We start from the raw sequence: 6,751 nt of genomic DNA on the forward strand, positions 1-6,751 counted from the left end.
TATTCACTTGGGTGAAGTTCTTGTGTGTGGTTTAAAAGGGGAGCTGGTCATTACCTTTTGGAAATCAGTTCTGTTCCAGTAGATCGGGGGATAACCTTTTTTTATGTCACAGACCCATGTGGCAGTCTGATAAATCCTTTGGTCCTCATCTCAGAATCATGTTTTTAAATGCATAATTGTATACAGGATTATGAAAGAAACTAATTATATTGAAATACAATCATAAAATACTTTTTAAAATAAGTTCACAGACCCCAGGTTAAGAAGTATCCCTACCAGTGATCAATAGATCATTTCTATCAATAGATCATTCAACAGATGCATTTCTCTAAAAGATTGCGGGCTATTGTAATTCCAAAATCTTTTGGAAAGGGATTCCTTATCCATTCAGCCATCAGTCGTGAACTCCATCCACAGAAGTGCCAAGGTGGCAAAACTGTACAAATACCAACAGTATTATTAAGAAGTTATTACATCTGAAACCATGAATTCTGGCAGTGATGCTTTTGAAAGCAAAAAAAGAAACCACAATAAGAAAAAAAATGTAACTAGGTTTAGTCGAAGCTTTAATAAAGAATAATGTTGTGTATCTTGAAGTCAGAGTAACCCTAATTTGTAAGACTGCAGTGTTTTTATTTTTACTTCATGCACATGCACTATGTTGAAGAAAATGTTTACAAAAATGGTTTGTTACACTAATATGCATCACATATTTATGGTTTATTTGAACGTGATTTTTTTGTGGGTTATTAATTTTTCATGATAGTAGTGGTAAACTTTTTTGGTGATTTATCACCCAGACTTCTGCTGAGTATAAAGTTGCTAAAACATAATGCAAATGACAAACTGTGTTAAAAAGTTACTGATCATAGAGCTGCATAACAGACTGGTAACAAACATTCAGCCTTTTTTCTTTTTCTTTCTTTTTTTTTGCAGTGCTATCTAACTTGTCTTCTGTGTATCACAAAAATTACTGTTGTCTCTCCCCCTCCCCCATTTTTCCTTAAATAAAGTCAAAATGACACTTATTTTATGTGGAATATGTTTGAAATATTTTTTTTCCTGATCCTTAGATGGAGGAAAGAATGGAGGGTGGAAGTGTTTTGTTACTACAAGGATCCAAATTTTTCCCCTTAAGGATCAATATTCCCAATGGTGCCTGTTTGGCTGGATCGCCAAGAGTGGTTGGACAAGTAGCATCAAGTAATTATAACTCACCTTCCTTTTAGTAACAGGTTGGAAGGTCAGGCATCATCTCCCTTTGTACATACCAGCTTTCTGCATGGGATGACCCAAAGAATAGGCACCATGGCTCACAACCAGAATCTTTCTTTCTTAAAGAACTGTCAGAGTTCTTGTTGACCTGTTATGCAGCCCATTTTTTCATTCATGGAACAAAAGTTGTCAACCTTTTTTTTGATAAGGTAAATTTTTTTCAAGGCCCATTCTGGTGAAAATTATTTGATATTTGTGTTAATCAAACTTTCTAAAAACCACAGTAGTGTGATGTTTTTTCTCATCCTTTTTATATGTTCCTATTTTTTCTTTTAGACCTAGAGGCAATAGGTAACTGGACTGTATGGAATGACATAGTTAGATTTGCTAATGAGAAAATCATAGGTGTCTGTGTAAGACGGATTGTAGGAGGGAAAGAGGAATCAAGGAGACCTATTGAGTGCTGTTGCAGTCTAGAAAGGAAGTGCTTTGGACTTGAATGAAGATGGTGGCTCTGTCAATAGAGAAGAGTTTGACAGGGTATTGTGCAAGCAGAAACTGAAATTTGACTGTGGATTGTTCATGTGGAATGGGGAAGAGTGGAGAGTTGATAACGCCAAGATTTTGAACCTGGGTGACTGGAAGAATGGGAGTGCTTCTGCTAGAAATAGGAAAGTTTGGAAGAAGGGTGTGTTTGGGGGAAAAGAATGTGTTATCCCAAGGGCTATGTTACAAAATTTTCAAAACAAAATTTACTAATGTTCACTTTTTAAAATTCCATTAAATTTGAAGTCAGTTAAAGGTATGGAGCTCATCAACATTTGTTAATTGTCATCTGTGTGCCAGGTACTGTTGTAGGCATTGAAATGCAAATACAATGAATAAAATAATCCCAACTGGCAAGGAGCTTAATTTTTTTTCTTTTTTTCTTTTTTTTAAAGCAGTTGGGGTTAAGGAACTTGCTCAAGGTTACACGGCCAGGCCAGGTGTTTCTGGGTGGGTGCTAAGTGTCTGAGCCCAGGTTCGATCCCCAGGTCATCCTGACAGTAGGGCCAGTGCTGTTACTTAGTGTACTGCCTGGCCACCCCAAGGAGCTTAATTTTTAAATTACAATAACTAAATAAAAGACAAATGAATTCAGAAGAAATGAAATCGTCAGTTTTGAAACAAATGACTATATTTTGAATCAGATTGTTCAATGTATCTGATGGTGGTGGTAGTTGTACTGGTTGGTTTTGCTTAGCAGTTTTTTCTTTTTTGCAACTGGTAGAGGAAAGGGGTTGAAGGCAGGGTAGGTTATAAAGGAAAAGGACTAGACTCCTATATTTCTGGCGGGAGACTTTCCTGTTACAGCTGCCTGATTTTCACTTTTGGGTGAGAAAAGAAGCAACCTTCTGGTAAACAATAGGTTTTCAGGTCCTACTGCATGTGTTCCCTGAGGGAAGGTGGCAAGGGGCTAGGTTTGACTTCATCTGAGCCATTACAAGTCAGTCTGATCTCCTGTCACCTACGATGATGACATACACACTAAATAGGGTATCTTGCCCTTCAGGAGAGTAGGGGGGAAGGGGATGAGAGGGGGGATGATGGAGGGAGGGCAGGCTGGGGGGGAGGGAAGTTGGGAGCACCCACTTTTGAAAAGGGACAGGGTCAAAGTAGAGAAAGTGGGAGGTGGGATAGGAGGGAGGGAAATATAGTCAGTCTTTCACTATATATCCACTTTGGAAATTGCATTAGCCACACATGTACAACCTAGATCTTCCCAGTAAGGGTGGGTGAGTGTAGAGAACTTTAAGAAGTTTCTCAACTTCACTAATGAAATGTTCCCCTTCCCTATATTATTATCTGAAAGGCTACAGGGCAGACAAGCCAGAGGACGTATTACCGTGTTTCCCCGATAATAAGACCTATCCCGAAAATAAGCCCTATTGAGATTGCTACTGTAGTAAAGGTGATCCCCTGCGCTATACGCTACATTACGGTACCCTCTGTATGCACCGTTTCCCCCCCCCACCCCTGAAACGCACGCTGCGCTCCGAGCTGCATCCAATCAGAGCTGCAGCAGTGAGTGCGTCATCCTGTTCTTCCCCAGTGATTTGCTTATTGAATAAAGGTACATTTTTTTGTTCACATTTACCTGTTTATTAAAATTGCTGTCAATGTTCATTAAAATAAGCCCTCTGGTGTTTTTCTGTCCAAAAAAATAATAAGACAGTGTCTTATTATCGGGGAAACACGGTATGAAGGGAATGTCTTGGGGTCCCTTGACCTCCCTAGTATATTCCCATGTCCTCTACAGTTATCTGCAAAGGTTACTGGGCAGATGACAAGAGGGAGTGTAATCTTTTTTGTTTTGCCTCTGGATATGGTCCTAGAATAATACCCTAATAAATAACTAGCCTTAAGCAAGGGTAAATAGTGAACAGGATTAAGGGAGGCTCCATCTACATTATTTGCGTTTCTTAGATGGAGGAGCTTTCTACATTGTCTGCATTCTTTGGGGGTGTCTGCATTCTCCTTGGGGGCATAAAAACTCTGAGCTCCTTGCATCTTTGACTCTGTATGAAATGGTCCTGTAATAAACAGCATTATTCTCCCCACATGCTAGCCCACCAACTGTGCTGGCTGCAGTAGGTGAGGAGGGAGGAAGGGAAAGAATATGGAATTCAAAGTTTTAAAATCAAATGGTTCTTTTAATTATTATAATTTTTTACATGCAACTGGGAAATAAGATATATAGGCACTGGGGTATAGAGATCCATCTTGCCCTGTTGGAAAGTTGGAGGGGGAATGGGAGAAGATATAGGAGAGAGCAGATTGGGGGAGGAGGGTGGGATCACTGTTTTGGGGTGATAGGTAGGGGAAAGATGGGGAGAAAATTTGTAACTCAAAATCTTGTGGAAATGAATGATGTAAAACTAAAAATAAACAAAATTTAATTTAAAAATAAAACATTAAAAATTAAAAACAAACAAAAAAATTATCCTATACTATGGAGATAATTGTTTTATTCCATAAATTAAAATTAAAATAAATTTAAATTGCCAAAAAATAAAATAAATTATGAAAAAGAAACAGAGCTCAATAAATGAATGGATGAATAAAATGGGCTGCCCTAGAATGCAGTGTTTACTTTTTCCAGGTGAGGGGTTTTTAATCTTTTATGTATGTCATGGACTCCTTTGGTAGTATGGTGGAGTAAGAGAATTCCTCAAAATAATGTTTTTGAATAATTGAAGGAAATGCTAAATTTCAGCTAGAAATTAGTGAATATAAAGATATAACTATTTCCTATACAAGATACGAACCTCCTGTCTAGGGATCCCAGATTAAGAACCTCTGCTTAGTCATAATCAGGTAGGACAGTGGATAGAATGCTAGGTTTAGAGTTGGGAAGACCCGAGTTCAAATTCAGACTCATTTACTAGCAATGGCAAGCTATTTTTCTAAGTTTCCTTATCAGTAAAATGAAGATAATAGCACCTAACTCATAAGAGTTGTTGCAAAGTTCAAATGAGATAATTGCAAAATGTTTAGCCCAGTACTTGGCACATAGTAAGCACTGTATGTTACATAAAATGATAATAATTACTACTAAATAGAGGCTGAGCAACCACTTCATGTTACAAATCAGAATTTTACTTCAGTTAGAGATTGAACTAGATGATTTCTAAGTTCCTTTGCTATTCTAGGCAATTGGCCTAAAACCTAGGCATTGAATATATATTAAGTTCCTACCTTTTAATGGACTTTGTGCTTCCTCTGGGCTGTATGAGATACACTTTAGAAGCAACCCAGTCCTTCCTTTCATAGAGTTTACAGTTTCTTCTTTCTGCTAAGCTATTTTAATATCACCCTAAGTGAGGATAAACCCAGAGATATTAATTCTAATCCAACCTTTCTTATATTTTCATCTTGATAATCAACTTTAAAGGGGCAGGTAGGTTGCAAGGTGGTTAGAACACTGGGCTTAGAATCAAAAAGATTCATCTTCAAGAATTCAAATCTATTTTCAGACACTTACTAACTGTATGATCCTGGGCAAGTCACTCAACCTTGTTTGCCTCAGTTTTCTCATCTGAAAAATGATCTGGAAAAGGAAAAGGCAGACCACTCCTGTATCTTTGCCAGGAATTCACGAGGACTCCGACATGACTGAATGAAAACAACAATAAACTTTAAAACTCTTAAATCCTTTTGATAGGAAGCTGCATTCTAGTTTGCTGGAATTGAGGTTTCCTAGTATATGTTCAGGGAAAGAATTCAAAATGTTTTCCTCTTTCCAGTGTAAATCAGTGAGTAGACAGGAAATGGAATAAACTTCCAGGAAACTGTAAACAATTCATCTAGTACTTAACTAAGTGGGTGGTAAAGTGTTGGTTAATAATGGGGGTGGTGTTTAGGTATGACTCTTTCCAAGGAAGGGAAGAGGAAATAGAGAGTTAACTGATGGGGTTGCTTTGAGAAAACTACTTTTCTTTAAAAAAGCCAAGAACCATGAACCTCTCAAGGAACCAGTTAAAAACAGAGAAAGTTACATTCCAGACTTTTCCATCATGGGTCAGAATCCTCTTTATCCTGGAAGATGACTTCAGTCCTGGAATTCAAACCACAGAAGCCCCATCTGCTCCTGCAATCCAGGTCATTCATGACTTCATTTCTCATATGCCCCCCGCAATGTCTTGTCCCCTCCGTTTTAGTTGCTTTTTATGTATCATCTTCCTCCATGTGACTTTCTCCAGCACAGTTTCAATGTACCGAGGGCTGTCACAAGAAAGTAAATGGGAATGGGGTGGGGAAGAAGGGGGAGTTTTTCAAAAGCTGCAAATGGATATATACAAAGGCCAGCAGAAAACATGGAACCTATGAGCAAATACTTAACCTAAATTTTACAATCAACTACTGTAAACACTCTATAATTTCAAACTTCTTTTCTGGTACAAAGGGAGGGCCAAAAAATTTTGCCTGGCTTTTCCAGATGGGGAGGACATGCCCTTAGCCCCTGCAGTGTGGAAGGGATAACTGTAAGCTTCCCGAGGGCAAGGGCTGACATTCTTTTTTGTTTGTATTTGTATTCCCAGAGTGTAAAACAGTTCATGGTATACAACATGGACTTAATAAATGCTTGTTGATTAACAAAAGCACTTGCATTTATTGATATAGATCCATTGAGCTTAGGGAAAGAGTTCATTGATTTCATCATACTGCCAAAGGGGTCCATGATGTACATAAAAGATTAAGAATCTCTAATCTAGGGAAAGCAAACCCCACATCATGGGCACAGGTCATTCTATTAATTTTAGGACCATTCTGATGAAGAGAAAGTTCTTAGATCAAACCAACTATCCTAGTTCGATTTCCCATCTATCAACCTAGATCTGACTGTCATAGTATTACCACAGAAGAATGTTTTCATTCCTTAGTCCAATGTTCACATTCCTCCACAATCCCTTCCCCACCCCTGCCTTCCCAGTCTTTTTCTCACACTATTTCTCTCTTGGATGGATAGATTAGTATGGTAAGCTGTATTCTGAAA

Source organism: Petaurus breviceps, unplaced genomic scaffold, assembly GCF_028583685.1.
Source record: "Petaurus breviceps papuanus isolate PSGF00001 unplaced genomic scaffold, PetGlider_PUasm1.0 419, whole genome shotgun sequence".
Lineage (NCBI taxonomy): Eukaryota > Metazoa > Chordata > Mammalia > Diprotodontia > Petauridae > Petaurus > Petaurus breviceps.